The following is a 10559-nucleotide window of genomic DNA, read 5'->3' on the forward strand; positions in this document are numbered from 1 at the left end:
CCCAAAAATGAAACCTTCTGCACACCAAAGAGACACTTTGATCCCTTCACAAACAAAGAATTAGCACGCAGGACCTGAAAAACCGTTCTGACCTGTTTCACATGAGACTCCCAATCATCCGAGAAGATCAAAATGTCATCCAAGTACACAATCAGGAATTTATCCAGGTACTCACGGAAGATGTCATGCATAAAGGATTGAAACACTGATGGAGCATTGGCAAGTCCGAACGGCATCACTAGATACTCAAAATGACCCTCGCGCGTATTAAATGCAGTTTTCCATTCATCGCCTTGCCTGATTCTCACCAGATTATACGCACCACGAAGATCTATCTTAGTGAACCAACTAGCCCCCTTAATCCGAGCAAACAAATCAGATAACAATGGCAAGGGGTACTGAAATTTAACAGTGATCTTATTAAGAAGGCGGTAATCTATACACGGTCTCAGCGAACCATCCTTCTTGGCTACAAAAAAAAACCCTGCTCCCAATGGCGATGATGACGGGCGAATATGCCCCTTCTCCAGGGATTCCTTCACATAACTGCGCATAGCGGTGTGCTCAGGCACGGATAAATTAAACAGTCGACCTTTTGGGAATTTACTACCAGGAATCAAATTGATAGCACAATCACAATCCCTATGCGGAGGCAGGGCATCGGACTTGGGCTCATCAAATACATCCCGGTAATCAGACAAGAACTCTGGAACCTCAGAAGGGGTGGATGACGAAATTGACAGAAATGGAACATCACCATGTACCCCCTGACAACCCCAGCTGGACACCAACATGGAATTCCAATCCAATACTGGATTATGGGCTTGTAGCCATGGCAACCCCAACACGACCACATCATGCAGATTATGCAACACCAGAAAGCGAATAACCTCCTGATGTGCAGGAGCCATGCACATGGTCAGCTGGGTCCAGTATTGAGGCTTATTCTTGGCCAAAGGTGTAGCATCAATTCCTCTCAATGGAATAGGACACTGCAAGGGCTCCAATAAAAACCCACAACGTTTAGCATAATCCAAGTCCATCAAATTCAGGGCAGCGCCTGAATCCACAAACGCCATGACAGAATACGACGACAAGGAGCATATCAAGGTAACGGACAGAAGAAATTTAGACTGTACAGTACCAATGGCGGCAGACCTAGCGAACCGCTTAGTGCGCTTAGGACAATCAGAGATAGCATGAGTGGAATCACCACAGTAGAAACACAGCCCATTCAGACGTCTGTGTTCTTGCCGTTCAACTCTGGTCATAGTCCTATCGCACTGCATAGGCTCAGGTTTAATCTCAGGTATTACCGCCAAATGGTACACAGATTTACGCTCACGCAAGCGTCGACCGATCTGAATGGCCAAAGACATAGACTCATTCAAACCAGCGGGCATAGGAAATCCCACCATGACATTCTTAATGGCTTCAGAGAGACCCTTTCTGAAAATGGCTGCAAGCGCAGATTCATTCCATTGAGTGAGCACGGACCATTTTCTAAATTTCTGGCAATATAGCTCTATCTCATCCTGAGCCTGACAAGGAGCCAGCAAAGAGAAAAAGAGAAAAAGAGAGAAAATGCCTAGTCCTGAGGGTCGCCACGCAAAAAAGAAATGACGATCCTAACCAGTTGCGCTGAGTCACCAGAGGAGCGAGGTTTCAAAGCCAGAAACAGTTTACAATTATTCTTGAAACTCAGAAATTTAGTTCTATCTCCAAAAAAGAAATCTGGAATAGGAATTCTCGGTTCTAACAAAGAATTCTGAACCACAAAATTTTGAATATCTTGAACTCTTGCCGTGAGCTGATCTACACATGAAGACATACCTTTAATGTCCATTGTAACACGTGTGTGCTGAACCACCCAAATGTCTAGGGGAAAAAAAAGACAAATCACAGTGCAAAGGAAAAAAAATGGTCTCAGAACTTCTTTTTTCCCTCTATTGAGAATCATTAGTACTTTTGGCTTCCTGTACTGTTATGAAAGGCAATTCAGTAACACAATGTACATAGCGATCAGAGCACATACAGTGATCTGACAATAACCCAAAATTATAGAACGAGCTCTGAGACGTGGAAACTCTGTAGACCGCAATTCCTGATCCTCTCCAAACACAACTAGAGGCAGCTGTGGATTGCGCCTAACGCTCCCTATGCAACTCGGCACAGCCTGAGAAACTAACTAGCCTGAAGATAGAAAAATAAGCCTACCTTGCCTCAGAGAAATACCCCAAAGGAAAAGGCAGCCCCCCACATATAATGACTGTGAGTAAGATGAAAAGACAAACGTAGGGATGAAATAGATTCAGCAAAGTGAGGCCCGATATTCTAGACAGAACGAGGATAGGAAAGATAACTTTGCGGTCTACACAAAACCCTAAAGAAAACCACGCAAAGGGGCAAAAAGACCCTCCGTACCGAACTAACGGCACGGAGGTACACCCTTTGCGTCCCAGAGCTTCCAGCAAAACAAATAGGCTGGACAGAAAAAAAATAGCAACAAATAGCAAAGAAGCACTTAGCTATGCAGAGCAGCAGGCCACAGGAATGATCCAGAGAAACACAAGTCCAACACTGGAACATTGACAGCAAGCATGGATCAAAGCATCAGGTGGAGTTAAGTAGAGAAGCAGCTAACGACCTCACCAGATCACCTGAGGGAGGAAACTCAGAAGCTGCAGTACCACTTTCCTCCACAAACGGAAGATCCCAGAGAGAATCAGCCGAAGTACCACTTGTGACCACAGGAGTGAACTCTGCCACAGAATTCACAACAGATGCCGCCTTAGAAAGCCTAGCAGCAAAAAGGGAAGCTGCCGCAGCCCTCGCCGAAGCAGAATCGCTAGAAGCCGCGCAAAATCCCAAGCTGCATAGCCAAAGCAGTACGTCGAGTCTGGAGTTTCCACTGCAAGACTCATCACAACGCACATCTCAGTATGTTAATGAACTTCCTGATCCAAACTATAACCCTGTACCAAAACCAGAATACGACACCTCCAGCGAAGTGAGCGAGAGTCGTCACGAGGCTCAGGACAGAAACAAACTCGAAAATATGAGGCAAAACAACTCTGCCAATGACTACCTTACCCCTCACCAGGTAACCAACGTGGATCACCCTGCTGACACACCGTACATCAGGCCGAAGCAATACGACACCGGCTGGCACCACCCTGAGGACACTAACAGGTACGAACGCACCTCACATCACTATCAGGGCGACCCATCACCAGTATACTCTGCTGACAACCGGTTCACGACAGAATTTGCCAAGTTCTTCACACGACGTGAACTGGTTGCCAAGGGACTCATGAAATTCACTGACCGAGCTGAAGGTTACAGAGCTTGGAAAGCTTCCTTCCAAAATGTCATTAGAGACTTGGGACTACAACACAGGGAAGAGATAGACCTGTTAGTCAAATACCTGGGAGAAGAGTCAGTCAAACATGCAGTAAGGATCAGAGACATTAATATAAACCGCCCTGAGACTGGCCTCAAAGAGATCTGGAAGAGGCTGGATGAGTGTTACGGCTCAGCAGAAGTAATAGAAAGAGCCTTGTTCAAAAGAATCAATGACTTTCCTAAAATATCTAACAAAGGTCTCCAGAAACTTAGAGAGCTAAGCGACTTGCTAAAGGAAGTCCAAGTTGCCAAATACGAGGACGACCTACAGGGACTTGCATTCCTCGACACAGCCAGAGGTGTTAACCCTATAGTCCAGAAGTTGCCCTACAATCTACAGGAGAGGTGGCTCACACATGGTTCCACGTACAAATACAAACACACCGTTCCATTCCCTCCCTTCTCCGTTTTTGTAGACTTCATACACCAACAAGCGAGAATTAGAAACGATCCCAGCTTTGACTTTGCAATACCATATGCCACACCATCACCACCTGCAAATCCACGCAGAACATCTGTGGAAGTACACAAGACTTATGTTTCTTCTCCAGGTTCTAATTACAGGTCTGCTGGCTGCTCCCAATCAGAGACAAAGGTGCAGGACCCTGACAAGCAGTGCCCACTTCATCAGAAGCCTCATCCTCTCCTGAAATGCAGAGCCTTCAGAGGAAAATCTATGCCAGATCGCAGAAGCTTCCTGAAAGAAAACGGTATCTGCTACAAGTGCTGCTCGTCCACAACTCATCTCGCCAAGGATTGCAAGGTCAGTGTAAAATGCACAGAATGTGGCACCACAGATCATAACACCGCTCTACACCCTGGCCCAGCTCCATGGAGTACACAAAACACGCCAGCTGACAGTGAGCATGGCGGGGAGCAAAAGGAGCACTGATACAGCTACGCCAGAGATCACTTCACAATGTACCGAGGTCTGCAAAGGGACAATAGACAGTAGGTCCTGTTCAAAAATATGCCTCGTCAGAGTATACCCGAAGGGCCATAGAGACCAAGCTGTAAGACTGTATGCTATCTTGGATGATCAAAGTAATCGATCCTTGGCTAGATCAACGTTCTTTGACCTATTCAACATCAAAGGGCCAAGCACTCCCTACTCCTTAAAGACGTGTGCAGGTACTGTGACAACAGCAGGCAGGAAAGCTACTGACTACCAGATCGAGTCTTTAGACGGACAGTTCTGCCTACCGCTACCTACGATCATCGAATGTAACCAGATCCCAGACAACAGATCGGAAATCCCTACACCAGATGTAGCAATCCTTCACGCTCACTTAAAACGAATAGCACACCTTATACCAGAACTCGACCATCAGGCCCAGATAATTCTGCTGTTGGGGAGAGATATCCTGCAGGTTCATAAAGTGAGACGTCATATCAATGGACTCCACAATGCTCCCTATGCCCAAAGACTAGACCTAGGATGGGTCATAATTGGCAATGTATGCTTGGGACGCATGCACGCCCCATCTTCTGTGAGAAGCATGCTGACAAATACATTGGAGAAAGGACGTCCATCTCTGTTTCAACCTTGTAACAATGAGTTCCATGTCAGGGAACTGCCACACAGCATCCAACTGCCCAACCATCTAATAGACTTTACTCACGACAGCAATATAGTGTCGGGAAGCTATGAGGAGCAGTTAGGGTGCACAGTCTTCCAGAGAACTAAGCAGGACAACCAAGTGGCAATGTCGGTAGAGGACAAGTTGTTCTTAGAGGTAATGGACAAGGGACTCGTTAAAGATGAGACCAACAGCTGGGTCGCACCTCTTTCCTTCAAAACCCACAGACCACGTCTACCGAACAAGAGAAATCAGGCATTACAACGTTTCTCCTCTCTCATTCGTAATCTGCAAAAGAAACCAGAGATGAAAGATCACTTTTTCTCCTTCATGTCAAAGATTTTTGAAAACCGTCACGCAGAACTAGCTCCCACTCTCAAAGACTCTGAAGAATGCTGGTTCCTACCCATTTTCGGAGTTTACCACCCTAAAAAACCAGGCCAGATCAGAGTCGTGTTTGATTCCAGTGCTAAATTTAATGATGTCTCCCTGAATGACGTTCTGCTGACAGGACCAGACCTCAATAACAAACTACTGGGTGTACTTATGCGCTTCCGTAAGGATTCCATTGCCTTCATCGCTGACATCCAGCAAATGTTCCATTGTTTCCTTGTGAGAGAGAGAGACAGGAACTTCCTAAGATTCTTCTGGTACAGAGACAATGATCCTACTAAAGAAGTCACAGAGTATCGCATGAGAGTGCACATCTTTGGCAACAGTCCTTCACCTGCAGTCGCCATTTACGGACTCAAAAGATCGGCTCAGGAAGGAGAAGCAGAATACGGAGCAGATGTCAGACAATTCATAGAAAAGGACTTTTATGTCGACGACTGTCTAAAAGCCATGCCTTCAAATGATACTGCCATCAGTCTTCTCAGGAAAGCCCAGGACATGCTTGCCTGCTCGAACCTTAGGCTTCATAAAATAGCCTCAAACAGCCAAGAACTCATGGAAGCGTTCCCTTCTCAGGACCTATGTAATGGTCTCAGAGACCTGGACCTGGGGTCAGACCCCGCACCAATGCAACGCAGCCTCGGGCTTTTCTGGAATCTACAGTCAGACACTTTCACCTTTCAGGTCAGCCAGGAAGAAAGGCCTTTCACACGTAGAGGCGTCCTGTCTACCATCAACAATCTGTACGATCCCTTGGGTTTCGCAGCTCCTGTTACTATACAAGGCAAGGCCCTACTAAGAGACTTAACTAGGGAAACATCTGACTGGGATGCACCTCTGCCACCTGATAAGAGGATCCAGTGGGAAGAGTGGAAGAACTCGTTAGCGGCACTCTCCAACCTGCATGTGCCGAAACCATACACCCCTGTGCCATCTACTGAAATACAAAGCCAAAGACTGTACGTATTTGCAGATGCTTCTGTCAAAGCAATTGCCACTGTTGCCTACCTCAGAACTGTAGACTCTAAATGTCAGTGCCACATTGGTTTCATCATGGGAAAGGCTAAACTCGCACCACAACCAGAGCACACTATACCCAGGTTAGAGCTTTGTGCCGCAGTCTTAGCATGTTGAGTTAGCGGAGTTCATTGCATCCGAAATGGATATCGACCTGACACAGGCCAAGTTCTACTCAGACAGCAAAGTAGTCCTGGGATATATCCACAACGAAACCAGGTGATTCTACGTTTATTGTCATGATTCCAATGGCAGAGAATCACAAAAGGACAAGCACCAACGAGCTCTAGGGTGATGGAACCTGAGCTGACCGCGACCCTAAACCTGAACACACAAATAACAATAGCCGGGGAACGTGCCTACGTTGATCCTAGACGTCTCGCACCAGCCGAAGATCTAACTTCCCCTATTAGAAGAAACACAGACCTCTCTTGCCTCCAGAGAAATACCCCACAGAAATAGCAGCCCCCCACATATAATGACGGTGAAATGAGAGGAAGGCACATACACAGTATGAAAACAGATTCAGCAAAATGAGGCCCGCTAAAACTAGATAGCAGAGGATACAAAAGTAAACTGCGCGGTCAGCAAAAAACCCTTCAAAAAACCATCCTGTAATTACTTGAACTCATGTTCCAACTCATGGAACATGAGGAGCAATTACAGCCCACTAGAGCAACCAGCAGCAAAGAAACAATTACATGCAAGCTGGACAAGACAAAAATAAAGCAAAACGTGGAACAAGAAAATCAAAAACTTAGCTTGTCCTGAAGATTACTGAAGCCAGAAGCTGAGGTAACAAAACACTCTGATAACCTTGATAGCCGGCGGGGAAATGACAAGAAAGCCCGGTTAAATAGGAAACTCCCAAATCCTAATAGAACAGGTGGACACCAGAGACAGCAGAACACAAATCACCCAGTACCATCAGTAACCACCAGAGGGAGCCCAAAAACAGAACTCACAACAGTTTATGTCAATAACAGAGTGCTACGAATCAGGAGATCAGTTCATCCAAAGCAGTGGCATTACATACCCACAGATCAGAACCCCGCGGATCATGCAACTAGAGCAGTTGACGCAAGTCGACTAGGAAGCACAACGCGGCTCTCTGGACCAAAACTATTGTACATTGAGGAATGTTTTCCAGACACCTTCGAACTAGTAGGAGAGGACTCAGATGCTGAAATCCGCCCTCAGGTGTCTACACTACATACAATGACCTCTGTTATCCAGCTCGGATCTTGCAGGTTCGACAGATTCTCAAGTTGGAAGTCACTTACTCGAGCCATTACCTGCCTGACTCATATAGCTCGCTCATTCAGGACCACCAGAACTTGTGGCACAGAAAAATGTAAAGGTTGGCATCTTTCTAAAAATACTTACGTTACCTCCGACTTAGAGTTCTCTAGAAATCACATCATCCTCACTGTTCAAAGAGAAACCTACTTTGCAGAAATCCAATGTCTTATTAACAAAGCTCCAATACCAGCGAGCAGCATATTGAGAAAAGTCGACCCATTCATCGACAACAGCGGCCTACTGAGAGTAGGAGGCCGAGTCAAAGAAGCTGAGATGGAGTTTGTGGAGAAATTCCCTCTTATATTTCCCGGAAAATGTCACGTTGCCTACCGAATCGTACAACATTACCACAATCTGGTCAAGCACCAAGGAAGACTATTTACAGAAGGAGCAGCGAGGCTTACCCACGAAAGCCTAATCACCTTCATGGCTGAAGCTGCAGCTATAATCAATGCAAGACCCCTGGTTCCAGTTCCTAACGACCCTGAGGAGCCCTTGTTATTGACTCCAGCTACTCTACTTACCCAGAAAACAGGACTGTCCAGTGCCCCTCCAGGAGGATTTGACGCGAAGGACCTCTACAAGCGCCAATGGAGACAGGTACAAAGTCTTGCAAATACTTTCTGGGACAGGTGGCGCAAACAATATTTGTCTACCCTGCAGCCACGGACGAAGTGGCAATCTACTAAACCTAATCTGAACATAGGTGACCTCGTTCTTGTGAAAGACTGTCAAATTCATCGGAACCAGTGGCCACTTGGCCTAGTTAACGCAACGTTCCCGAGCAAGGATGGCAACGTCCGCAAAGTTGAGCTAAGGATGACCAAAGGGAATGAACCTAAGACATTTTCCAGACCGATATCTGAACTGGTCATATTGTTGCCTTCGGAAGAAAGGAGTAGTGACATCCGTTGATGCCAGACGGGGAGTGTTCTGTCTCCGCCATCCAATTTGCTACCCCCCGATTATTTGCTTGCATAATTACAGTTTCCTCAGTATACAGTATTGATATATTCATGCCTTTATTCATCTGTGGTGTTTTGGCTCCCTCTAGTGGTCAGAGTCATGTTCACAGTTCAATTTTCTGTTTTGTATTATCCATGTATGATTCTCCTCCTCTTTTGCAATGCATTATGGTAGCTCAGCCTCCATTTCCCTCCATTTTTCCTTTCACTTTCTTCAGTTTGCCTTCAAGGAAAGACGCTTCACTTCATCCCCCTTGCGATTGCATTGCCGGTATGTCTTTATGCCTTCTCTAGATAATCCCTGCTCTATATTAGCCTAGCTTAGCCAGTTGTACTCCTAGTTCAGTTATTAGCTTCTAAATGTTATGCATAATGTACATAACGTGTAGTATGTATCTGTTCTATACCATGCACTGATTCTATGTATATCATTGTTCACAGTTTCACCGCATCAATATACCACTACGTTTAATAAAGCACAGACTCAACCACAGTCTCCTTATTGGACCCCGGTATAGCGGTTTAGCTGACTGTATAGCTACGTATGAGCCTGCCTCAGCTAGTGAGGACAGAACAGGCGCTGAATAGAAAAGTGACAGAACCAGTGCGCTCCCTCGCCGGCTATAAGGCTCTGATTGGAGCAGAAAAGTGCAAGCGGCAAAATATTTGAACATCTCCGCACGAAGCTGAAGTTGGTTTCTTATTCGTTCAGTTTCTTATTCGGAGCTGAAGTTGGTTTCTTATTCGTCGGTTTCTTATTCGGCAATTTTTTCTTTTCTGTTTTTTATAGGTTTAACAATAAAAAATGATCATCACAATAATAAAAGACAATGCAGCGAGGAGCCCTAATGTGAATACACTTAAAAACGGCTACAAAAACAATAAAACTGGCACAAAAATGGGCATCAAAGTGGGCACCAAAGAGCGCTGAAGAAAGGGTTAAATGCCTTTGGGCCACTGATCTCACACTGCAGACATATAGAACAGGGAGCCCCACATCAAAACCAGTTTTTTCCAGCCTGGCCCAAATGGGTTCTGGGCATCAGAACTGGCATCAAAGTGGGCAGACAGTCAATTTTGGCCATTTGAATAAGTAGCTGATGTTTTTAAGGGGTTAAATGCCTTTGGGCCACTGATATGACACTTACAATACACAGAAAGTGATGCCCTGCATCAAACCCAGGTCCCTCCAGCCTGGCCCAAATGGGTTCTGGGCACCAGAACTGGCATCAAAGTGGGCAAACAGCCCATTTTCACAGATTTGAATAAGTAACTGATGTTTTTAAGGGGTTAAATGCCTTTGGGCCACTGATATGACACAATACACAGAAAGTGATGCCCTGCATCAAACCCAGGTCCCTTCAGCCTGGCCCAAATGGGTTCTGGGCACCAGAACTGGCATCAAAGTGGGCAAGCAGCCCATTTTCACAGATTTGAATAAGTAACTGATGTTTTTAAGGGGTTAAATGCCTTTGGGCCACTGATACGACATGTAAAATACACAGATAGTGATGCCCTGCATCAAACCCAGGTCTCTTCAGACTGGCCCAAATGGGTTCTGGGCACCAGAACTGGCATCAAAGTGGGCAAACAGCCCATTTTCACAGATTTAAATAAGTAACTGATGTTTTTAAGGGGTTAAATGCCTTTGGGCCACTCATATGACACTTACAATACACAGAAAGTGATGCCCTGCATCAAACCCAGGTCCCTTCAGCCTGGCCCAAATGGGTTCTGGGCACCAGAACTGTCATCAAAGTGGGCAAACAGCCCATTTTCACAGATTTGAATAAGTAACTGATGTTTTTAAGGGGTTAAATGCCTTTGGGCCACTGATACGACACTTACAATACACAGATAGTGATGCCCTACATCAAACCCAGGTCCTTTCAGCCTG

The sequence above is a fragment of the Ranitomeya imitator genome, chromosome 6 (assembly GCF_032444005.1).
Source record: "Ranitomeya imitator isolate aRanImi1 chromosome 6, aRanImi1.pri, whole genome shotgun sequence".
Classification (NCBI taxonomy): Eukaryota; Metazoa; Chordata; class Amphibia; order Anura; family Dendrobatidae; genus Ranitomeya; species Ranitomeya imitator.